The 25629-nt window shown below is 51.6% G+C and overlaps 1 protein-coding gene across 3 annotated transcripts in view; it reads left to right on the top strand.

The window, feature by feature from the left end:
• Positions 1-25629, top strand: part of GAS7 (growth arrest specific 7) — a 200315-nt gene that overhangs the window by 47166 nt on the left and 127520 nt on the right. The window contains exon 1 of one of the 3 annotated variants that reach the window (XM_024748447.1): positions 1842-1978. The exons of the other annotated variants lie outside the window; for them this stretch is intronic. The gene's annotated coding sequence lies outside the window, so the exon portion shown is untranslated. Of the gene's footprint in view, positions 1-1841; positions 1979-25629 lie in introns of those variants that run through there. 3 annotated transcript variants of the gene reach the window in all.

Raw genomic sequence — 25629 nt, 5'->3', positions numbered from 1 at the left:
TGCGGCGAGCGAGGGCTACTCATCGTTGTGGTGCCCGGGCTTCTCCCTGCGGTGGCTTCCCTTGTTGCGGAGCACAGGCTCTAGGTGCACAGGCTTCAGTAGTTGTGATTCGCAGACTCTAGGGCACATGGGCTTCAGTAGTTGTGGCACACGGGCTTGGTTGCTCCATGGCCTGTGGGATCTTCCCTGACCAGGGCTTGAACCCGTGTCCCCTTCATTGGCAGGCGGATTCTTAACCACTGCACCACCAGGGAAGCCCTTGTTGCCCCCTTTTAATCATATTATATATGCAATTGTGCAACCTGTTTTTTTTTTTCTTTTCTTTTTTAAGGCATTTAAAATTTTTTTATTTTTATTTTTGGCTGCGTTGGGTCTTCGTTGCTGCGCACGGGCTTTCTCTAGTTGTGGCAAGCGGGGCTACTCTTCCTTGCAGTGCGCAGGCTTCTCATTGCGGTGGCTTCTCTTGTTGCGGAGCACTGGCTCTAGGTGCGCAGGCTTCAGTAGCTGCGGCACGCGGGCTCAGTAGTTGTGGCGCACGGGCTTAGTTGCTCTGCGACATTTTTTCTTTAAACTTAATATATGTTAAATACCTTTCTGTATGAGTAGATGTATCTAAAGCATTATTTTTAGTGTTCACTATTAGTTCATCATTTGGATGAACTATTTATTATTTATAATCCCCTAGTGATGGACACTGAGGTTGCTTTCTTCTTTTTCCTTTTTTTTTTTTTTTGGCTTTTGTTAAAATCGCTGAGGCCAACATTCCTAGTGAGGCATCCTCTCCTGGAAAGAAGCATGCTCTGCAGTTACATCTGTGGTGTACATTTTGACCCATTCTATCATTGCTCTTCAGAAAGGTGGTACCAATTTACAGCCCTTGAAAATGCCCGGCGCCCCCTTCACTGGCCGAGACTCGGATCTGCAGGCCTAAAGGAGAAACATGTGAAGGAAAATTGGTGGCAATGCGTTCTGGCAACGCCCTTATGCCTGAGACGCCTTCTCCCTCTCCAGCACTGCTGCTGCCCGTCCCTGCCACTCCCAGGAAGTGGGCTGCTCTAATGCAAAGAGGGCTGGACTTGAAGGCCTAGGTCTGAATCCTGGCTCTGTACATAACTGCTTAAGGAACATCTCTTGACTTCTCAGTGACTCTGTTTTCTAATCTTTAAATTGGGAACTCTGGGACTTCTCTGGTGGCGCAGTGGTTAAGAATCTGCCTGCCCCTGCAGGGGACACGGGTTTGATCCCTGGTCCGGGAAGATCCCACATGCCGCGGAGCAACTAAGCCCGTGCACCACAACTACTGAAGCCAATGTGCCCTAGAGTCCGCGAGCCACAGCTACTGAAGCCCGTGCACCTAGAGCCCGTGCTCCGCAATAAGAGAAGACACCGCAGGGAGAAGCCCATGCACCGCAACGAAGAGTAGCGCCCGCTCACCACAACTAGAGAAAGCCTGCACGCAGCAACGAAGACCCAACGCAGCCAAAAAAAAAAAAAAAAAAGGGGAATGCTGATACTTGCCTTACAGAATTACATACTTAGCACATAGTGGATGATGACTAAATATTCATTTCTTTAATTTTAATCATCCTTCAGTTATTTCAGTGCACGTAACTTCTCTTCCAGCCCCCTGACCCCTGGTACCTCCCTTGTCACCCTCATCTGTCACTTCATCCACCACGGGGCGCCTTTATACTTGCAGACTTAAGGTATGAGTGGTTTGAGGCTTTGAGTCCATGGTAGTAACCCAGGCTCTTCAGTGGGTTGTTTTTCAGCCCTCAGACACCTAGAAAGTTGGATGAATACGTGTCAAAATCATTGTGTTTCCTTCCGTCAAACTAGAGGGAGGTCTTAATGAGATCTGTTGCTACCTGCAAATGATGTTTTGGGCTAGGTGAGAGAGGGACCCGTATCTGCCAGCAGGAACTTGTGCCTGTGTGTGGGGTGCATCGGATATCTGGACCCTTTCCTTTGGGATTCGGTAAGTAACTGTGTCTGGGAGGCTGTGTTTCCCGCTCGGACCCGTCCTGTTGGGTCTCACTTAGGACCCGTGTGTGCAGGTTTCTGAGTCCTGCTGTCGGTGATGGCCAGTCTGTGCTGGGCTGTACTTTTCCTTGTCCATCTTCAGCCCGGCCTGTCCTTGTCGGAGGCTCGTGCAAGGCCCTGGCACCAGGGGCCAGTTGGAGCCGGGGGCCGAGTGGGGAGCCCTCTCAGGCACAATGACGGCCCTGTTTCCTCTCCCACCTCGCCGGGGGGGCCCCCCGTTCACTGCAAGGAGAGTCACGCATTCCCCCCTTGAGATAAGAATAGAGCCCGACTGTGCCCCGGGACAGAGTCCAGCTTCTTCACCGGCCCTCTGAGGCCTGGCAAGGGCTCGAGATGGTACTGGCATGAGTGGGCCCTGGCCGCCTGCCCTGCCGGCCCCTTATGCATTGTGTGGCCGGGACACTGGGTGCAGTGTGCGTGCCTGCCCGGCTCCCCGCCCCTCAGAGCCCACTGTCTCCAGGCTCTGCTCAGGATGGAGGGGCTTGGCCTAGGATCAGCTGCCCCAGGGCCCTGCTGTGCCCCTTCCCTTCCCTGGGGCCTAGGACTCCACCCTCCCAGCCTTGAGACCTCCTGTGCCAGGCCTGCCTCTTCCTGGAAGGGAGGAGCTGGGACCAAGGATAGGATCATCAAGAGGGCTGGGCATTGAAGGCAGCAGCCCGGGGACCCAGTGGTCTCTTTCTGCCCACCCCCGGCCAAGGGACAGGAAGCAGGAAGCAGCCGGGGCCACGCCTCCACCTTAGCCCCGCCTGTGTCTGAGGTGGGAGCTGGAACAGCCTCGCGTCAGGCCGACAGCAGGACTGGACCAGGAGCTGTTAACGAGGCGCGGGGCATAGAGTGTCCCCTGGCTCTTCTGTGGTCGTGTTGGGGGATTCCTAGTATACTTTCTAGTCTTGAGATTCTAAGGCTGGACTTCTCAAACTGTGGTCCCTGGACCAGCATCACCCCGCAGACCTGCTCAGTCAAAAAGCAGGGGTGGGACCCCGATATCTGTGTTGAACATGCTTTCCAGGGAATTCAGTTGCATGCAGGAACCCCAGGACCCCTGCTCAAAATAGTTTTCAGTGCTTTCCGGGGTCCAACAGGTGACTCACGAGTGTTGAGGCTGTGGTAAGCTGGGGGGCGTAGCCCCATCTAGAGATATTCGGGTAAAGAGATATTAAAATACGTTTAAATATGGAGTCCCCCATTGAACCTTAAAATGATACAGATCTCAGCCTGCACCTTTACACGTATTTCAGTTAATTCTGCAGCGTGTCAGGTCGTGTTTGGGTTTTACCGGGTGAGGAAAACCAAGGCTGATGGCAATCAGTAACTGGTTTGTGCAGTGGAGATGTGGTTGGGAGCCAGGGTTTTCCACTTAGAGCTGGGGGCTTTCCACTCTCCCCCACCATGGCTGTCGAGCAAACCCGCCACACACATCAACCCACGTGTTTGGGACGATGCCTCCAGTGAAGGATGTCTGGGTCCCTATCTCAACATGCGAGGGTTTCTAAGAGTTGCTGGCTGAGGCACTGGCTGCTTCTCCAAGGAGAAGGCACTATTTGTAAGTCTTCAGTGGGAGGGCAGGCTGAGGGCTAACACGGCGGCCTGAACTGTTTGCGAAGCACTGTTCTTGGCAGGGTGGGTCCGGGAGAGCCAGACCACCACAGTTCCCAGATGGGAAGGCCCACTCTTGGGGTCTGGGTCACACGGCTCATCATTAAGTGGTGTTCCCTGATGTGTTTTCCCTCCGTCTTGCCACCTGCAAGAGCCATGGTGCTGATGGCATTTGGAGCACGGGGCTTTGATGGTGCTGGTGGAGGGTAGATGTTGTGTGGCTGCTAGCATGTCACGCCGTGCCACGTGCTTTGGGGGCTTTGTGTCAGGGGCCCACAGAGCTCCAGGCAGCCCTGGGTCCACTGCCTCCCAAGTCCTCCCCTAAGACAGTGGGTCTCCGTGGATTCTGAGATGTCTGTGTTGTGCCCTGGGTGGGAGGGTTGCTGAGTTCCTTGCTGGGGTGCTAGAGGCACCCCGGAATCCCCTGGCCTTCTGAGACTTTGATGGAAAGCACGGGGTTGGAGAAGCCTGGGAGGGGCTGACGAGGAATAAGCAAGCAGGGTCAGTGGTACACGGTTAGATCATCAATGCTCTCCCCGTACCTGTACTTTCTCAACTAATGAACGGGCCTGTGGCCACACAGGTGGATAGGCTGTTTTTTAATTAATTAATTTAAAATTAATTTATTTTTTTGGTCCCTGACCAGGGATCAAACCCGAGCCCCCTGTAGTGGAAGTGTGGAGTCTTAACCACTGGACCGCCAGGGACGTCCCGTGGTTAGTTTATTTTAAAACAGACCTGTCCAATCAAGAATATTTAATAATACTGGACAGCATTTATGTAGCACTTGCTATTTTTTCAGGTGCCGTTCTAGATGCTGTATCTTTATGTACTCACTCATTTCATCCTTGCAACAAACCTATGAGTACTACCAGGCCCATTTTACCTATGGGGAAACTGAGTCACAGAGAAGTGAAATCATTTCTTCAGGGTCACCCAGTCAGCGACAGGGTTTGTACCCAGACCATCTCTTTCCAGAGCCCGTGATCTGACCCACTGGTTGCTGTACCGATTCTGTACCGGCCTCCCACAGAGGGCCGTGGAGCCCCCGAAGCTCTGTGCAGCTGTGAGGTGTGGAGAGCTCAGAGCATCTCTGCTGAGCGCCATCATGGTGGTCTGCGGATTGAGTCCTGGTCTAGCTGAACCATTTAGGGGAGACTCAGTAACACGGCAGGCAGGAAAAGTGATGGTGCCCCATCTTCTCCAGTGCCCCCCAGTTTTAGAGGGAAATAAGACTGGAGGGTCTGTGGCAGGGCAGAGGGAGCGAGACAGTGGCTGGGCCAGCTCCTGGTGGCTGCTTCTCCCCATTGGTGGCTGTGTCGTCCACCCGGGCCTGGGGCCAGCACTGGTCCAGCTGGCTCACAGCTGGATGCAGAGTGGGAGGAGAGGGAGGGTCCAGACGCCAAAAGACTGTCAGGGATGTGCCTCAGGGGCCAGCCTTGACTTCCCTCCAAACAGGAAGAGCCTTTGTACTCAGCTCGCTTGTAGTTCCCCAGTGGTTAGCGCCACTGATAAGAGAGTTGCACGTTGTGGTCAGAGGCGTGAGCTGCCAAACGCCTTTTGCCCCCAGACAGCCCACATGTGACATCCTCCCCTGTCATCCTCTGCTCCCTGGCCGCCGTGGCCCCGGGAGTGAGCATAGGCGGGCGAGAGGAATCAGAACCTGCCCGACGGAGGTGCTCAGAGTGGAGGGGAGGGCAGGGCTGGCAGTGTCCCCTTGGGGGGTATTGGGGGGGGGGGCTGGTGCTCAGAGAGGAGGGTGGGGCAGGGCTGGCAGGGCCCCCTTGGGGGGTATTGGGGGGGGCTGGTGCTCAGAGCGGAGGGGAGGGCAGGGCTGGCAGGGCCCCCTTGGGGGGTATTGGGGGGGGCTGGTGCTCAGAGCGGAGGGGAGGGCAGGGCCGGCAGGGCCCCCTTGGGGGGTATTGAGGGGGGGCTGGTGCTCCTTGAGAAGATGTTGAGTCTGAAACGTGGAACAGACAAGTTCATCCAGAGGCCCTAAAACCAGTCGATGCTTTGGGATGGTGACCGGGCCAGGTGTAAGGACAGTCTGTGGGCAGCTTCCAGAGAGACCACTGAGTTGTGCTTTCTACTAATCCAGGTCATAGTGGTGATGGGGACATGAAGTAGGAGGGAGGAAGTGGGCTGGGGACTTGGACCAAGAATCAGACACTCTTGGGAGGGTCCCGCATTGTGATGGGCGTGCTTGCAGGAATCCTGGGAGATGGTGAGTTTCTGCTCGTTCGTCACCCTTCTGGAAGGACTAGCTGTCTTAACTTCTGTCTCCTTGAATAAAATGTATAATAAAATGTAATAAATTGTAAAATAAAACATCTTCATGAGAGCGGGGAGCACGTGGGGCTGCCCTAGGGTGAGCACCCAGTGACTGTTGAAGGGAGGGAAGGAGGGAAGGAAGGGGCTGAAGAGCGAGAAAGATTGTCCGCTGTGACTTGGAAGCAGTTGTAACATTTCAAACTATTTAAAATTGCTGCCCACCCTCCCAGTCTACCCTGACCTCCTGGCTCCCCTTTTTCTATTTTTTTTCCTCCATCACCTTCTAATACTCTTTATACTTTACTTATTTATTGCTTTTACTGTGTGCTCCCCTTACCCCCTTGCTGAAATCAATGCTCCACAAACGCAGGGGTTTTTTCCCCTTTTATTTGATCACTGCCGTGCCCCAAATGTCTAGAAGCAGTGCCTGACCCTGGGCAGGTCCTCACTAAATATTTGTCGGATGAATGAATGGATGGATGGATGAAAGTGCCCAGAAAGGGCTTGGCTTGTGCCGTTGGGCCTTGGGAATCCAGCTTGCAATAGATGTTTCAGCACGTTGTCCCCTGGGAGGTGCCCCACAGTCTGGCCACCTGCCCTTGACCTGCTTTGTCCTTCTGATTTACTGGGCCCCTCAGGTAGGACCACACTGATACCGTCCAGCAGCTTGGACTCAGGAAGGCTTTCCGGGACTCATGGGCAGGACAGTGAGTGCCCTCGAGGGCCAGGCGGAGACCGACTGGGTAGTGAGGTGAGCTGTCCACAGCCAAGGATCCTGGAGCCTGGCGTTTGACCCCATTCCTGAATCCCGCCCCGCTCCCCCGACCTTCCCCACAACTGGGATTCTCACCCTCTGGACTGTGAGAAGTAGAAAAACGCCGGATTGAGCGATCGCGGGCTGAGACGCAATCCCTGCTGACTCAGCCTCTGCCTTCTTGTCTTGCAACTGGTACCCGACCCACAGAATTAATCCGGGTCATCCTGGCTGACTCCACACCCCGGGCTGCCGTGGGGCCCAGGCGCGTCCCATTACTCTCAGGGTCAAGTCCAGACACCAGTTCTCAACCTGGTGGTTGGACCCAGCCCAGACCCCTGGCAGCGCCCCCGCCGCCCCCATGCCTGCCACAGTGAGAGCCTTTAGCTGTGGTCAGCAAGTCCATTTCCAGTCTTTGCTCAGTTTTGCCCTTGACCTCCTGACCCATATCCAGTTGGGATTGCTGTTCATCCTGTCCGAGCATCACACCACCTGCAGCCTGGCCAGCTCAGTATCGTCCCATGTTCAGTGTGTCAGGTAAACGTGTGGGCTTCTCCTTCCAAATTGATTTTTTAAAAAATCCAACCACTCGTCACCACCCCCACTGCTGTCATCTTGCTCCGAGCCACAGCCACCAGCCCTGTGCCCTTGAACTAGTGCAGTTGCCTCCTGACGGCTCTGCCAGACCCCAGTCTGTTCTTTTCAAATAATAAGTCCGATCGTATCACGCTGCTCCTCAGAACATCCTGATGGGCCCCCATGATGGCAGAGTAAAAGCCGAAGAAGCCCTCACCGCAGCTGACAAGGTGCGACATGGTCGGGCCCGTGACCTCCCTGACCTTGGGGGCCTCTCCTTCCCTGCACCTCACTCATCCCTCTGCTGCACACCGGCCTCTCTGGCGTTCCTGCGGGTGTTCCAGGCATGCTTCCTCCTTAGGGCCTTGGCAGCCCACGTGGCTAATCCCTTTGGCGGGCTGAGTAATGGTCCCCCAGAGATGTCCATGTCCTAAGCCACACAGCCTGTGGATGTTACCTTATGAGGCAAATAGCATTTTGCAGGTGTGATTAAATTAAGGCTCTTGAGATGAGGAGGTGATTTTGGATTATTCAGGTGGGTCCAGTGTACGGGCAGAGAGTCCTGATAAGAGGGAGGCAGGAGGGTCAGGTCAGGAGTAGATGTGACAGCAAAAGCAAGAGGTTGAGGATGTGAGGAGGGGGCCACGAGCCAGGGACTTGCGGGCAGCCTCAAGGAGCTGAACGAGGCAGGGAAGCGGATTCTCTTCCAGGGCCTCTCGAAGGAACCAGCCCTGCTAATACCTTGACTGTAGCCCAGTGAGACCCCTTTTTAGACTTCGGACTCCAGAACTGGAAGACAATACATTTGTGTTGTGACTTTAAGCTTCGTAGTTCGTGATAATTTGGTACAGAGCCGCCAGAAACTAACCCACTCTTTGATCTCTTCTGACTCTCTTGCTCTCCTTGTCATGCCCACCCCTTTACACTGCTCTGCTCTTTTTCTCCATCGCTTGTCCCCTTCCAACAAAACTGGATCGTTTACCCGTCTCTCAGGCTGTTGTGTGTCTGTACTCACGGGGGTGGGGTGGGGTGTAAGTTCCACTACATTACGTAGCGTTGTCAGAGTCTAAGGGACCCCATTGATCTCTAAATGCAACCTCTCAGAGCAAGACGAAGATGGCCTGGAGATGGGGAGGGTCCTGCTGAAAGCTAGGGCATTGCCATGGTAGTTTCTAGAGCCCCCAGGGCTCAGACCTCCTCCTGCTCTGCTCTCCAGCTGCATTATCTCTTTGGACCTCCTCCTCCCCCACTGCCACACCCAGGGACAGCAGGGCCTCGCCCCGGAGCAGGTGCTTAGAACTTGAAGGTTGGGAATCAGTCTTGGCAGAGGAGTTGGTGGGTGAGGCAGTGTCTCACAGGAAGCTGGGAGGTTCTCCCCAGGGAGCAGGGATGCGGAAGCTGATAGGTTTGTCTTGTCCCCAGCAGCTTGTGTGGAGTATGGGGTGTTTGGAAGAAGGAAAGGAAGAAAAGATATGAAACGGTAGTGATGGGCAAGCAGGTAGAGCAAGCGTTGTGTGCCCACGATGGGCACCTAGACTTGAGGACCCGAAAACAGCATGGCTCATGGCCAGGGAGAAGCAAAGAAGGATAAGGCAGACCTTCCTCCAAGAGGGCCTGGGATTGGCTTCCCCGGGACACAGCTGCAGGCTGTAAAGGGTGACTGGTTGGCTGTTAGGAAGACTCCTTGCTGCTGTCTTCTCCGGAGAGGACACATTTTGAAACACTTCCTGAGTTGGGGAGGGGAGGTGACACTTGGCCCCCCTCTCCCCAGGCTGCTGATGAAGTGTGGTTGGTGATGAACTTACAGCTGTGCTTTTGCACTGCTCCCCCCCACCCCGGCCTCATCCACCCACCAGTCCCACCGGGGCTCCCCTCCCTCTGCTGGAGGGTGACTCAACGCTGCTCTGCTGCAACGGCCCGGGCTCTCCGAGCAGAGCTGTTTTCCTCCGTGCCATAGCTCCGCTCCTGATTTATGTCTTTCCATTTGGGTTAATGCTTTCCACATTTGTGTCTCAAGATTGGTGTGTGGTTCATGCCTGCAGCCACCAAAACTCCAGTGCCCAGCTTGGGTCTGGCCTGGAGAAAGCAGCCAGCCAGCCAGCCGAGGGCAGCTTGGAGCTTCACCTGGAGGCCGTTCTGTCTCCAGCAGGAAGAGGGCAGAGGGAGGAGTGCAACCCTGTGAAGGGCACACGGCGTGGAGGGTGTGAAGAAGTCATTGCCCGAGCCTGTGACTTCCCGTCAGAGAAGCTGCATCGTCTCGGGGAAGTGAGAGGCACAAGTTGTAGGGCGTGGAGAAGTGTTACGTCTGTGGCTTTGGAGGCTGTTGGGCAACACATCTGTGTGTGTGTGTGTGTGTGTGTGTGTGTGTGTGTGTGTGTGTGTGTGTGTTTCATTTTCTCTTCGTGGAACAATAATATTACCTTCGTTGCTATGGTGGTGTTGCAGGCGTGGCTAATTGGACACAGACCTGATATCAGACGCAGCCATGCAACTCGCTTGCATTTGCTCCCCTACTGTGAGAGCCTGACGGGGTATCACTGCCTGGGCAGTGGGCGCCCTGGGGTGGGGTGGCACCCCGGTCGGAAATGAACCCAGAAGCTGGGCTTTAGGCAAGAGCAGGGCTATTCCTGATCATTTCCAAGGCTGGAACACAGCCCGGCTTTGCTGAGGGCCAGGGCTTTGGGAACTCCTCCTCGGAGGCCCGGGACCACAGGGGAGGTGACACCTGCTACCGGGCGAGGGGACAGAGGCGCCCGTGGCACCCGGGGGCTCGGGGCTGCTGTGCAGCTGGTCCCCTGGGCCCACTCACCTGGCAGGTGCTGTCTTCCCACTGAGGTTGTAGCATCCATGCAGAAGGGTGTTCATGCAGTAAGTTTTAAACTCTTTGTCGAGGGTACATATCCAGAAGCGTATCTTTGTTAATTTTACTCTTACCGAATAGGTCATATATAGATGAATTCTGTCATTTATTAGGCACTAAAAAATAGAGAGTGAACGTTGGCCTGCCTCCCACCCTTTGTCCTCTGCCTCTTAATTCCCTTCCCCAGAGGTGAGCAAGTTACCAGTTTCTTGTGGGTATAGAGGAAATGGTGCAGATATTTACGACTGTACGTGTGCCTTTATTTCCCTTCACACCTGTGCTGGCTTCCTCTCTCTTCTTCACCTTGCTGCTGCCACTGCCTTTTACACCCTGTAACAGTATATCGTGGCGTTTAGTCAATAGAAGGAGTGTCCTCGTTTTTTTTTAATACCTTCCTGACTCATTTCACGGATGGGCGTCTAGGTTGCTTCTCATCTTTTCCTGTTACCTCTACCCGCTGTGGATACCCTGTGTGTCCATCGTTCTGCAAACGGGGGAGTGTCAGGGCAGGATCCGTTCTTGAAGTTGAAAGCCTGGAGCAAAGAGTGTGTTTGTAAATTTGATAGAAAGTGCCAGACCGCCTCCAGCAAGGCAGATCTATTTATCCTTCCACCAGCTACATCCGCGCCTGCCCATCTACCCACAGCCTTGGCAGCACTGTGCACTTTCCAGTTTTTTTTTAATATAAATTTATTTATTCATTTCTTTATTTTTCGGCTGAGTTGGGTCTTCGTTGCTGCGCACGGGCTTTTTCTAGTTGCGGCGAGCGGGGGCTACTCTTCGTTGCGGCGCGTGGGCTTCTCATTGCGGTGGCTTCTCTTGTTGCGGAGCACGGGCTCTAGGCACGTGGGCGTCAGTAGTTGTGGCTCGCGGCCTCTAGAGCGCAGGCTCAGTAGTTGTGGTGCACGGGCTTCGTTGCTCCGCCTCATGTGGGATCTTCCCGGACCAGGGCTCAAATCCGTGTCCCCTGCATTGGCAGGTGGATTCTTAGCCGCGGCACCACCAGGGAAGCCCCCCACTTTCCAGTTTTTAATTTTCTGTTTGGAAAAGTTCTGTGTTTTTGCATTCAGTTGATTTCCTCTCCCCATGTCTCCCCCGACACTGTTGCTGCCCTATGGGGATGGTGAGTGGATACCAGGGTATCCATGGCAGATGAAGGTCTGTCCTGCAGACCCTTCTCTGAGCAGTGGTCCAGCCCCTCTGCAGGCTGGCTGTTCCTTTACGTGCTTTCAGATCTCCAGGGAGGCCTCCTTTTCGACATTTGAATTTTCTGCTCGTGATCACATCACTAGAGTCCATTTCCTACGTGCTGCTCCCCTTACTTTCCCCTGCTTCTTCCCTCTCTAATCTCCATCCTCCCCACCTCACCCCTGCATGGGTCTGATCTCTCGTTTGCAGTTTCCTGCAGCTGCTACTTCTCCTTCTCACTTTCCAACAATAAGAGTCTTTTCAACAAAGAATCAGACTCGGATGAAAATCTCTGGACACCACTCCAAGCTGTGCGCCTTAGGACACACACTCAAGAGTGAATTCCAGGGTAGAATGGGGTGTGGTGGCTGCATCTCTCTCCGCCTTAGGTTTTCTAGTTCGGGGTCTGGAGCCGGAGCCAAGCGTGTTTGGAGAGATGCCGTCAGACAGCATAGCCCAGTAGAACTTTCTGCGATGGTGGAAATGGTCTTTGTTTGTGCCATCCAATACCATAGCCACTAACATGTGGCTAGTGAGCGCTTGAGTTGTGGCTCGTGTGACTGAGGCTGGGTCTTCATTTGAATTGTTATTTATATTTAAATCCTTATATGTGCCTAGTGGCTACCATATTGGACAGCACAGCTCTAAGCCACACACTTTTCAGGAGGAGAATAAGAGTCTAAGAAGAAGAGTGTATCTGCCTAGGTTTCCTCGAGTCTCAGAATACAACAGCAGTTCTTCCCCAAGATGTTCAAGCTTGGTGACCTATTTCTGAACTTCATGTATTTCCCTTATTGGAAACACCAATGGGGTTAGGCTGCCAGGCGCATCGGGGAAGGTTCCCAAATTCCAACTTGGAATATCGGCCTTTCTTGAGGATGTGCATGGCAGACCCTGAGCTAGGCCTTGTGGACACAGAGATGAACGAAGCAAGCCAGCCCTGTCTGAATGGAGCTTCTTGTATCTTTCAATAATGAGTTAAGTAGAAAATCAGGATGCTTACAGAAAAGGAAGTGAATTAGTTTCCTATTGCCACCAACATAGTAGCTTAAAAATGCATCCCCCTTCCGTAGATCTGAAGGTCTGAAGTCTGAGATGAGTCACGAGGTTAAAGTCAGTGTCCCAGGGCTGGCTCCTTCTGGGGGATCTGGGGGGAATCCGTTTCTTTCCTTTTGCATCTTGTAAAAGCTCCTTCCGTGGCTCATGGCTGCACATCCTGTTACCTTTTCTCCCCGTTTCTGGCTTCACATTGGCTTTTCTTCCCTCTTTGACCTTGTCTCTTTCTTATAAGGACCCTTGTGATTATAGTTAGGGCCCGTCCAGATAATCCAGCAAAACCTTCTCATCCCCAAATCCTTAGTTTAATTACACCTGGCAAGTCCCTTTTTGCCATATAAGGTGACAGTTGTAGGCTGCAGGGATTAAGATGTGGCTACATTTGGAGGGGCCATTTTTCAGCCTGCCCCAGGGGGTAGCTTTCAATACTTGAAGGAGAACAAGTTTGTGTCAGAGAAGGTCATTAACCAAGTCGGGCCCTTCCCAGGTGTTCCCGATTGGTGGAAATGGACAAGGCTTGAACCATTCCTGTTGAAGATCTGATGTTGTAAATCAGTGTAGCTCACTATTTACAGTAGCCAAGACATGGAAACCTAAATGCCCATCGACAGATGAATGGATAAAGAAGATGTGGTACATATATACAATGGAATACTACTCAGCCATAAAAAAGAATGAAATCATGCCATTTGCAGCAACATGGATGGACCTAGCGATTATCATACTAAGTGAAGTAAGTCAGGAAAAGAAAGACAAATACCATATGATATCATTTATATGTGGAATCTAAAATAGGACACAAATGAACCTATCTATGAAACGGAAACAGATGCATAGACGTAGAGAACAGACTTGTGGTTGCCAAAGGGGAGAGGGATGAGGGAGGGATGGAGGGGGAGTTTGGGGATTCGCAGATGCAAACTATTATATATAGAATGGACAAACAACAAGGTCCTACTGTACAGCACAGGGAACTATATTCAATATCCTGTGATAAACCATACTGGAAAAAGAATATGAAACAGGATGTTTATATATGTATAACTGAATCACTTTGCTGTATGGCAGAAATTAACACAACACTGCAAATCAACTATACTTCAATAAACTGAACTAAAAAAAAAAAAGCACTGCAGCTTATATTTTGGTGGGTCTCTGAGTCACCCAGGGAATGTGGGAAGAGGACAGAGGCCCGATCTTATCCTGCTCCCATAAGCCTTGACCTGTGTGCCCTTTATGAACTCTCCAGGTGACTCTGCCCCTCAGTAAAGCTTGAGAAGCATTGCTCTTAGGAGTCATCTCGGGGATGATCTGTGTGTGTGTACGTGGAAGGTGGAACGTCTTGTCCTCTGTGCGTGTGTGAGTGCCAAAGCCGGGCTGCAGATAGGAAGTGCTGGAGGAGGCTGGAGGAGGGGCCAGTGTCTGCAGAGCACCCCCACCTGGGCCACACCTGGGAGACAGGAGAAGGTGCAGCCTCACCGAGAAACGGGGAGGGTGCTCCAGGCAGAGGGAGAGACTTGACAGCAGCGCCGAGGTAGGAACAAGCGCATTGCCACCTTTGGGGACACGGAGGCCGTTTGGAGCCAGCATGGACAGGGACGGGGAATTGATTTGACAGGAGGAGAACTAACATTCACCTGCAGGTGTTTGCAGGCTCGAGGCAGGGCAGAGGCAGGATTCTGTGTGTAGTACCGTCGGGGTGGCCTGCATGAAGGCCCAGGCTGGGCGGTGGCAGGGAAGGTGGAGAAAAGGTGATTTCGAAGGAAATATGAACGGCATGGGCCTAACAATCAGTTAATACTAATTGGGCAGGTGTGTCGGGCGCTGGAATGCTGTGAGCCAGACGGACAAGGTCCCTGATCTTGGAAGTTTGCTCTGGCGTGAGGAGGCCTGTGGAGTTGAGCAACAAACAGACAAACCCAAATAAACAAGAAGAGCATTAGCCAGTGGTAAATGCTGTGCAGAGTTAAATGGGTTCATGTGTGCTTGGGAGTAACGAAACGGTGGCTTCTTTAGATCGGTGCTTGTGGGGGAACCTCCCATTGAAGCCGATGTCTGGATCCAGCCGTGGGAATGAATCGCTGGGGGAAGGGCACTTCGCGCAGAGGTAACAGTGAATGCCAACGCCATAAGGCAGGACCAGACTTTCCCCATCCAAGGAACAGCTCAAACAGCGCTGTCCAAGCTTTTCTGTAGTGATGGAAATGTTCTATATCTGCACTTGTCACGTGGCCAGCAACCCCGTGTGACAACTCAGCACTTGAAAGGGGCCTGGTAAGACTTGGGAACCGAGTTTCACATTTTAGTTGTCATTAATTTAAATCTAACCTTAAAGAGCAAGATACGGCTGTGGTCCACGCCGTGTTGAATGGCACAGAGCAAGAAAGTTGGTGTGGCTGGAAGGGAAGTGGTATAAGATGATGAAGGATCGGGTAAATAGGAGGCAGACTTTATTGCTTTGTGAATTAGGCTAAATCGTCCGGATTCCTTTCCTCAAAGAGGAGTACAATAAGGGATTGCGAACTTCATTCCTTCACCTTTGTGAAGGAATGCTTTTAATTAGATGCTTTTAATTAGAAGGTGATATAACCTTATTAATGTTTTGGATGCTTTTAATTAGAAGGTGATATAACCTGATTAATGTTTTGCAAGTTCGCTCTGGCTACCATGTTGAGAATGGATTGTAGGGGATGAAGAGGGGAAGTCGTAGACCAATTCGAAGGCCGTGATAATGATATCGGGAGTGGTGGTGGTGCCTTGGGAACAGGGTGGCAGCAGTGGAAACAGAGAAGTGTGGGTGGATTCTGGATGAGCTTTGGAGGCAGACTGACAGGAGTTGAGAGGGGCTGGATTGGGAAGGTGGAGAAGCTGACGATCCTAGATTTGGGGCTTAAGCAACAGGGTGGATCATGGTGCCATTTGCTAAAATGAGGCATGGAGAACAGCTTTGGTTTTGCTTTTTTTGGCGGGGAAGCGAGGAAGATGGGCTCTGTTCTGGATCTGTTAGAGATTCCTCCTGAGCATCGGTGGAGTGCTGGCAAGTAGCCAGGTGGACATGGGGAAAGGTCAGGGCTAGAGAAGTGCATTTAGGGTCATCAGGAAATAGAGGGTGTATAAAGCTATGGGACAGGAAGGGTCGGGCCACTACAGAGAATAAGCAGATAGGAAAGAAGGGTAGGGGCAGGAGATTGCCGGAACATTTAAGATTGAGCCTAGGGGAAGATCCAGACAGGCAACTACCTGAGAAAACGTGAGATGCCATGGAAGCCATGAGAAGTCACAGTTTCCGGAAGGAGGGAACGCTGAATGCTGCTGCCTGGCCAAGGACTGGCCTAGAAGAGTCCAAGGTGCCCTTGGATTTGGTAACAGCATGAAGGTCATTAGTGATACTGGAGATCAGGCTCAGCAGAGTTGGGCTGGAGACCATCAGAGGTCAGAAAGCAGGGGTCATGACTATAAGTAAGTCTTTTGGTGAAAATATTCGCTGTGATGAGAAGCAGAGGAATAGGCAGGGCCTGGAGGAGTGGGGTCAAAGGATAGATTTATCTCTCTTTTTAAAAAATTTTATGTATTTTAAAATTTATTTGATTGAAGGATAGTTGATTTACAACGTTGTGTTAATTTCTGCTGTACAGCAAAGTGGTTCGGCTATATATATATACACATTCTTTTCCATTATGGTTTATCACAGGGTATTGAATATAGTTTCTTGTGCCATACAACAGGACCTTGTTGTTTATCCTCTCTTTTTTTTTAAAGCCAGGTGTTCTATGCTGACAGGTAGAAAGCAGGTAGGTTGCCTTTGACAGGAGGAGGGCCTTTCAGCCACTGTAATGGGAGGGCAGGCTAAGAACATGGGTACTGACGTGGGTAGGATGGAATTTGGGCACTGGGTTGATGAGCAGTTGCTGTCAGATTGCTCTTGTCTTTCATGAGAAAGAGTGAAATAGTTGTTTTGAAGATGGAAAACAAATCATTGCGTAACCGTGGTAGGGTTGCTAGATGGCTTGAACTGTGCTTCTCGAACACCAATGTGCAAATGAATCACCTGGGGATTTGTTAAAATGCAGCCTCTGCATTTCTAACCTGCTTCCCGGTGGTGGTGATGCTCCTGGCGTTGGATCCCACTTTGAGTAGCAAGGCTGCATAGCACTTCTGCAGTGGGAAGCGGCTGCATAGCACTTCTGCAGTGGGAAGCGGCTGCATAGCACTTCTGCAGTGGGAAGCTTAAGAAGACAATTTCTTATGTGTCCAGGAGATGCCTAAACTGTTCACTCATTGAATTTACTTTTAAGGCAGAGCAGCAAGAGTTGAGAACCAGTTTGAGATTTGTGAGCATTATTTAAAGTGGGTCTTCTCAATGTTAGAATTATCTGGAGGACTTAAAAACAAAACACCAGGGCTTCCCTGGTGGCGCAGTGGTTGAGAGTCCGCCTGCCGATCCAGGGGACACGGGTTCGTGCCCCGGTCCGGGAGGGTCCCACGTGCCGCGGGGCGGCTGGGCCCGTGAGCCATGGCCGCTGAGCCTGTGCGTCCGGAGCCTGTGCTCCGCAACGGGAGAGGCCACAACAGTGAGAGGCCCGCGTACCGCAAAAAAAAAAAAAAAAAGCAAACAAAAAAGCCCACCAGAGCCTGGATATTTTGATTTTGATTGAGATTCTGAATTAACCTGTGTGGGGGTGGATCCCAGGCACCCTACGTTTTAAAAGCTCCCCTGGTGATTCTAGCGTTCATCCAGGCTTGAGAAGCGTTGATTTAAAATACCAGGTCAAGGGGATGACCATGGGAGTAGGTGGCCAAAGTGGGGTGGTGGCACCATTGCCCTTAGGATGTGTGGGCCCCGTCTATATAAACAACTTGAGTCACCCCAAATCAGCATGCCAAGGCTATTCTAGTCACCTAGTCTTACATAGTTCCACCAGAGAAATTCCACGTCAGCCAGCAGGAGCAGTCTGCTCACCAGGTTGTTCTGGAATCTTCAGAGGGTCCTGGGATGACTGTATTGGCACACAGTTCAGAGCTCCTGGGTGCATCTGGTCTACCTCATGTATGTGCTTCATGGGTGGGGGGAGGGACACATTTGGGTATGTAGAGGGTGTTGCTCAAAGCTTCTACCAATCCCTGCTAGTCCCAGGCTCCTTAAAAAATTTCGACAAAGGCACTCAAATGGTGGGGTCCCTTGAGCCATACAGCCTGGTCATGAACAAGAGCAGAGGAGAAAAACAGTTCAAAAACTGAGAGCCCAACTTAAAAGATGAAACCTATCATCCAGTTGCCAAAACTCATAACAGGAGTTATGATGGAAGTCAGGAACTAAAGGATCTCTGCATGTGGCAAGGAACTAAAACCTAGACAGCCAGCAAGGACCCCAGGTCTGCAAACACCACCCACATGAATGAACTTGGAAGGGGATTCTCTTCCAGCTGAACCTTGAGATGACCACAGCCCTGGGTTGCAGCCTTGTGAGAAAGCCTGGGTGAGGCTCAAAGTCTGGGTAAACTGTACCCAGATCACTGCCCTGCAGGAACTGAGACCACACATTTGTTGTTTGAAGACCCTGAGCTTTGGACTAACTTGGTACGCAACAGTAAATAACTAGTAGAAGAGATGAAGGCAGTCTCATCAAAACTCTCCATCTCTTGGCTTTACTTTCCTCTGTGTCGGCGTCATTTTCTAGCTTAGTCACGTCTTCAGAAAGATTCTAGAAACTCTCAGTAACTCCAAGAGAAAAAAGGAAAATCACTGGGCAGCTTTCCAGTGGAGCCTGGGATGACGTAGTTGAGAGGTGGGGTCATGCTAACCACACAGACTGAGGAAGGGACAAGAGTGGTACCCAGAGGAGGATCAAGGTCAGTTGGTTCCAGAGGGTGGAGAATGGAAATCTACCCCCAAATGGTAACTGACGAGATGTGGCGGTGATGGAATCCTTGATGTGAGCCTGGATGGGATTTGAGGGAACAGGTCCAGCTCTCAGGCAGAGAGAGGACCGAATGGTTAGTGTCACCAACATCAAGGGAAAAAATCTCAAGGAGCTTGGGGGAATGAGGTCTGGGAAAAGGCGCTGAGTGATGGTGATCCCCGTTTTAACTGCGAGATTTTAACTGTCCATGCCCGCGTGAGGGCATTAAGAAGAGAACACGCTGGTGAGGTGCCAGGCAGGCAGGCAGAGACCGTTCTTTTGAGAAGTCCAGCGGCAAGATTTTGCTCCTCTGTTAATAGGAGACAAGGTTGCCGGTTGCAGGGCTAGAAATAGAATGAAATTAATCACCAAAGGGCAAGGCTGCCAGGAATCATATAAACCACTCCTTTCATCATCTGTTAAACGTGAGTTATTCCCCCCAAGTCTTCTTTTAACCTCAAGTTTCCATTTCCTCCTTCTGAGCCTTCAGAACTCCTGACAAGGAGAGGAATAGTTGGACCCCAGCCACCTCTTTTCTTCTGTCTTTCCTGGTCTCCTGTGAAGGTGATAAGGCGCTGGATTACTAAGAAGGAGAGAAGAGAAACGTCCTGGCCTGTCCCCGTCCCCATGATATGCCTTCTGGTATGAAATGGAGTCTGATCGTGAGTCTGTTCATGCTGTCAGATTTGAGCTATGCTTGGTTTGCAAGAGAATAGCTCTGGGAGAAGGATCTGGCAGAGGCCACCACGTGGACTGGTCACCCTTAGGTAGTGCATCCAGGGTGACTAATCTTGCCAAAGTCATGAAGACAGCTTTCTTTTCAAGACCAGGTGTCGTGTATGTAGGCATGATGGCGCTGTTGTAACTGCCTGGGACGGTTCGCTCCCCTGTTGTATCAGGTGTATCTCATAGGGCAGGCTTGCAGGGTGTTAGAGGAGTCAGCTCCTGTCTGACCACCCGACTTGGCCACCTGAGCAAGAAAACTGAGGGAAAAATATGTTGGAGGAGAAATTACGAAATGCTGGAATTCGTTACTCACGTCCAACACCCACATGGGGAAAGCTGGCTGCCTCTACCTAATCCACCCCAGGGCAGTGGAAAGATGCCTCTCTCAGGTCACTTGACACTGTGACCTGGTTTAAACTTTTCACCGGCCAGAGAGATTTAATATAAAGTGCCCACCTGCTCAGGCTGCCCACTTCAGCATGTGTGGTGGAAACCTAGCAGGGCTTTCTGCATCGCCTTTCCTGGAGCTCCGCAGGAATGCATCCTGACTTTGCAGGGGCTGGTAGAGCAGGCGCTGTTTGGTAAACAGGGGTGTGGCGGAGGGGGAGGGCTGGACGGGCGGGTCCCCAGCTCCCTCTGCTTTTTCCGCTGACTCACAGGCTGCGATGTTGGAAGGGGCCTCTGAGATAGATCGTCTGATCCAGCAGGCTTATTTCACAAGCATGATTTTGGAAACGGCTCAGGGAAGGTCCTGGAGAAGTGAGTGGAAGTGGGGGACACGGGACCCATCGCTCACCTCCACGCCCAGGGCCACACTCTGTCCCTCATATAATCTTCTTTGATTTTATATATATATATATGTGTATATATATATATGTATATATATATGGCAGGGATGGAGTGGGGAATGGAATTCGGTTTTGGACATGTTGAATTTGAGGTGTCAGTGGCCTGTGTCTCTGAAGCAGAATGTGGTTTGTCACATGAGTCAGAACCCGAGTGGGGATCTGGGAGTGGTCCACAAGGATGCAGAGGAAGGGCCGCGAGAGGCTGATCTTGGGCACACTGTCTTCCGTTAGTGATTAGCAGCCTGCGGTCCGTGGGCTGTGTTCTCCTTGGTTTCACGGCTGCTGTTCTGGGCTGTCATCCATACCCTGGAAGGGGAGAGGCAGCCCAGAGTTGTCCCACATTTGCAAGCTGGTTTGATGAGCCCACACGCCCATCCCTTAGTCCATGGGTGAAGGACGTGTTCGCACTTCTCTGCAGAGGCAGAGATTAGAGTGATGTGGCCACAAGCCAAGGAATGCCTGCAGCCACCTGGGAGTCTGGAAGAGTCGAGGAACGAAGCCCCCTAGGACCTGCAGGGTGAGTGCAGCCCTGCTGACACCTTGGTTTTGACACAGTGCAACTGATTTCAGACTTCTGGCCTCCAGAATTGTAAGAGGAAAAAAATGGGTGTTGGTTTAAGCTGCCAGGTTTGTGGTTATTTGTTACAGCAGCTGCAAGAGACTAATACAGTGAGCATTTGTCAAAGTCAACCTGTCAAGATGCCCCTTGGGGGGAAAAGTGATCCCTGGTCAATGAACTTTGAACCTGGAACAAATGAACGTTCATTCATTCATTCAGCACTTTTTTTGAGCACCTGTTGCACTTTAGACCTTGTTCTAAGTGCTGGGCATTTATAACACAGTCCCTGCCGACACTGCTTGGATTCTTCTGGGGAAATCAGACAATAGAAAACAAATATGACATAATATTGCGCTAATGAGGTTCTGTTTTCCTCTCAGAGCAGAGGGTAACAGGAGTTGCTATTTTCTATGAGGTCAACAGGAAGAGTCGCTGGTCGCTAATATTTGAACAGAGACCCAAATAAAATAAGGCAGCAAGCCTGTGGGTGTCTCAGGAGTGTGTGTCCCAGGGGAAGGAAGAGTTGACGCACAGGGGCTCCTCCATTGGGTCTGGAATAGAGAGAGGAGGGGCTTTCACTCTGAGGAAGGTGGGCATCCACTGGAGAGATTTGATTGGAGGCATGCCATGATTTTTGTTTTTTTTAAAGATGGAGATAAAATTCACCTAACCTAAAATTAACCATTTTAAACTATGATTCACTGATATTTTAGTGTGTTTGCAGTATTGTGTGACCGCCGCCTCTGTCTAGTTGCAAAACATTTTCGTCACTCCTGAAGGAGACCTCATGCCCATCGGGCAGTCACTGCCCGTTACCTCCCAGGCCCCGCTCCCCCAGCCAAGGGCAATCACCCATCTACTCTCAGTCTCTGTGGATTATCTATTGTGACGTGATCTTTGATGGGTTTTTAAGACAAATCATTGTGACTGCTGGGTAGAGAATGAGTGGGAGGTGGTGGCCCCAGTTAAAAACCAGGAGAGCCGTTGGCTGAGAGAGGTGGCTGGGGTGAGCCGTGGCCGAAAGTAGAGGTGGGGAAGGAAGACGGTGTGTAGGCTTGGATTCAGGATGTTACATCATCACTTCAGGCCTCTGAGAAGGCTCGGGCTAATCTCCGTTTGACAGCAGAACCCCATTTCAGATAGCTAGTCAACGTGTCGAAGGGTCCGAAAAGACGTGATATAGTGGAGAGAGTACTGGGTCGGAACTCTGGAGAAGCAGGTTCTGAGGTTGCCGCCTCATAGTTTTAAGACTTCAGACCTGTCTCACTTCACACGCGGGCATCCTCCTCCAAAAACCGAGGACAGTAAGTAGCTGCCAGACTCCACAAGTCAGCGATTTCTTGCCCAAGGATAAATCACCGATATTTGTGAAGATGTTCCTGCGTCTGGAGAAGGTGGGTGTCTTTGTGTCAGCACACCTGGATTTCTCCCCACCCCGCTGGCTCTGAAAGCCAAGAAAACACGGAGCTGGCGTAATGGAGCAGGAGGGAGGACTTAGCGTTCTTAGGCAAATCGAATTTCTATGAAAGCGGAAGAGTCAGGTGTTGGAAGCCTGCCTCGTGGCCCGCATCAGGATTTTATGGGACTGTTAGGAGGAGCGGTCCTCTGATGCGGTTGTGTGATGTGCTTGTGTCTCTCCCGGATGGGAGGTGAGGTGCACAGAGCTGTTCCTAATAATTCTGAAGTTTGCAGGAGATTTACTTTTGTGTATAAGTGTTTTTTTTGGCCACGCAGCCTGCGGGAATCTTAGTTGCCCACCCAGGGATCGAACCCGCGCCCCCTGCAGTGGAAGCGCAGAGTCTTAACCACTGGACCGCCAGGGAGGTCGCTGCTTTCGTGTATAAATCTGAGCAAACTCAAAGTTATCCCCGTTACAGCACACTCTCGCTGGCCTTGCGTTCTGGTATGCGTTCTTTCCTCATTTTCCATGCTGTACACTTCAAAGCCTTTGTTTTTATTTGGAGCAAAAGTAATAGCATACATGCGGTTAAAAACAAAAATCAAATAGTACTGGAAGGCCCAGAGTGCAAAGCAACACACTCACACCCACGCCTCTCCTTTCCAGTCGCATTGGATTTTTAGTCCTCCTGGCAGCTACTTCCACAATTTTAAATAAAATGCTTACGTGTTGTTTCGGAATTTGTTAACTTCTAACACTATCTGTTCGTTCCCTGTTACGAACATCAGGGGTTGTTTACACTATACCTGCCCTTTTCCCAGGTCTTCACTGACACCTGGGTGGTGGAAGCTATAGCTGGGAAATTGATACCCAGGGATTGCTTTTTAAGGACCTGGTTCAAACCAAGGGTTAAAATGAACAGCCCTATGAAACTCGGGGTCTTTTAAGAATTTTTTTTTTTAACTGTCTTCTTTCTCTGAACCCCTTGGAGGAATTTCTTTCGGCTCTAGGGTAGGAATGGCGTTTCCCTTGAACAGGTGGCTTATTTTATCTTAAGGACACAGAGGACCCTTTAGCAAACACATTTCTCTGTGCCAGATTTGCCCCCCCCACTCCGCCCCACCTCGTGCCGGGAGATTGGACTGGAGAGGTCCCTGACCTCAGCCAGACGTCATCTCATCTTTTCTGCTCCTGTTTTCTCTGGATCCAATCTGGCGCTCTCGGGGTCTGCAGCAGGGAAATGTGGCTTGGGGACTTTCACTAATTCTCTCCCCTCCCCGCCTCAACCACTCCCCAAACAGGACACGGGGCGGCCTGCCCTGGGCCATTAAGGGTGATTTACTTCCCTATTAGAGACACCGGGCTGGATGAGGATTTACCTGGAGTCTCTTCAGTGCGCCGGGCTGAGCATTGTAAAAAGATGCTTGGTGATCAGGGCCGCGTGGAGCCGCCCTCGGCCGGGCCTGTGCTGGTTTAACGAGAGTCGGCCAGAGGCCAAGGAGCTTCGTGTTGGCGCGCTTGGTCCCCTTCTCCTGAACCCTCGTCGCCTCAGGGTACCAGACTGTTAGAGGCAGGAAGGATGCCAGCAGCCGAGCTGCCTGGGATCTTGGACCCATCTCCATCATCCTTCTGACCCCAACCCACCTCCCTGGTACCGCTAAACGGAGCCGCAGTCAGGCTGGCTCAGTAATTTATTCTTCCTTTTTTCTGTCTTTTGAAGCAGCACATCCCTTTCCCGCCTTTAGTCTTACTAAGTTGTAGCTGGTGCGGTTGCCTCTTGACAGTGAGATGGGGGATCTCCGCTCTGGGTGAAGCCCCAGCAGCCCCCCTGCCCAGCGGACTTGTCTGCTCCTGGCACAGCCCATCAGGACTTTATTCCCTCCCCTCCTTCTGGATATAATCCCTGACAGGTGGTGCATTTCTTTATTTTCAGTTTCTTTTTGTGGTGGTGGTGGTTGCTTTGGCCCCCGACGCTCGGCGTAGTGGGGATCTTAGCTCCCCGACCAGGGATTGAACCTGGGGCCACGGCAGTGAAAGAGCTGAGTCCTAACCACTGAATGACCAGGGAGCTCCCTCAGTTACTTTCTTAACAGAGGATGCTTAGGGGCCTGTGGATTTCAGAACTGCGAGGACCTCAGAATTTAGCCCTGCTTCCATTTCTGTGCCGTAAAGAAAGGGGCCCTCGTTTCCGAGCTCGGCGGGGGTGCGCTGGCTGCCTTCTGAGACGGTAAAGCTCGCTGGGTCAGTCCTCTTTACGGTAATGAAGTCTTCTGAACTGCTTGAGGGAACCCTTCAGAAAGCCCTCTTCCATCCATCCATCCATCCATCCATCCATCCATCCATCCATCCATCCGTCATGATTCAGTGAACCTTCATTGAATTTCTTCAGTGTGCAAGGCATGTCTGATGGGTGCTGTGGGCAGTGTGGACACCCAGTGTGGACACTTGGCCCCCTGTGTCCCAGGAGCTGATGAGCTCATTGCCAAGCTGGGAAAGCAGGTGCCAAACTCCAGTATAAACCTTTTCTGGCAAGTGCTCTTGACATGGTGGGGATGATGAACGCCCCTCAGAAAACATCCTGGTCCGCTTCTTTACCAGTAATCCCATCTTCCGGGAGAGGGCTGCCTCATTATCAGATATCGGGATAGTTTATGTGTACAGCCCTCCTGGGGAGGCCAGGCCCAGCTTCCTCTGAAATCTGGGTGGGTGGGTGGGAGACTCCTTACTCTGGACTCTCCCTCCCCAATAGATTTCCCTTTTTGGGTTTTCCCCACGCACACCTGAGCCTCTTGATGAACTCCTGAAACTAAGTGGGACCGTAGGTGTCCTCTTTACGTTTAGAGGGGGAAAAACCCTTTCATGTAACCCTTCGCTGTATCTGCTGGTGCCCTGTAGAGGTCCTTTGTTAAACTGATAGGGTCATTTTAGTTACTTGGGAGCCACTGAAGGTTTTCCAGGTTGGTCTGGAGGACTCCTTGTAGTTTCTAGGCCTCCTCTTCCTACAGAGACTCTGGCACTGGGATCTCTTTGGAATCTAGGCTGCAGCTCTTAACCCTGCCCCCCTCGCCAGTCTCTCTTATGGTTCAAGTAGCTGTGATGCATTCCCAGGAGCTAGGTATCTTCTAAGACTCCTTTTCCTCCTTCCTGGAAACATGTATGACCGAACCCGAGTCAAGCTGAGATCATGCTCGACCCCCGGCAGGATGGCTCAGGCCACCCTTCAGTATCGATGAACAAGTTTTCATCTGAAATTGGAATTCTGCACCGACCAGCAGTTCTTACTTATTTCAACAGCCTGTGCAACCCGAGTTGATTCACTTTTCGCATCATGTTTAATTCCCTACCCTTGGTTTTAACTGAAACTCTGCTCCCATCCCCCTCTATTTAGAGAGCCCACAACAAACTCAGGTTCCTTACGATAGTTTGGGAGCAGGGACGGTGCCAGGTATTGCAATCACTGCGCAAAAACCAAGGAAATGTGATCCCTGCTCTCGGGGCCTCCGCCTCCCCCCGCCCCGTGCCCCACCCCACCCCAAGAGTGTATGCATTCTCAGCTGATTAGCTAATGACTTAGGACCGGGCTAGTACAATGCCCAAAACGTGAGTCACTCACTTACAGGTACAGACAGCAGTGAGCATATGCTCCATTGCCATGGGAACGCGAACATGTATTCATCTCAAAGCAGAAAGAATTCACTTCTGCTCCTCAGGGATGTGGACGTTTCCCACACTGTTCCCCGGGCACGTGTGTTCTCCCTAAGGCTGCAGTGTCCTCTTCAGCCCCGCACCACATCACCACCACCACCCCATCCATTGTTAGGCTCTCCTGGGTAGGTGTCCTGGCCTACTGCATG

This window comes from Neophocaena asiaeorientalis, unplaced genomic scaffold (genome assembly GCF_003031525.2).
Source record: "Neophocaena asiaeorientalis asiaeorientalis breed wild unplaced genomic scaffold, Neophocaena_asiaeorientalis_V1.1 scaffold543, whole genome shotgun sequence".
In the NCBI taxonomy this organism is placed as follows: Eukaryota; Metazoa; Chordata; class Mammalia; order Artiodactyla; family Phocoenidae; genus Neophocaena; species Neophocaena asiaeorientalis.
Note: the sequence above shows the minus strand (reverse complement) of the source record. Positions and strands in the feature narration are given on the sequence as shown.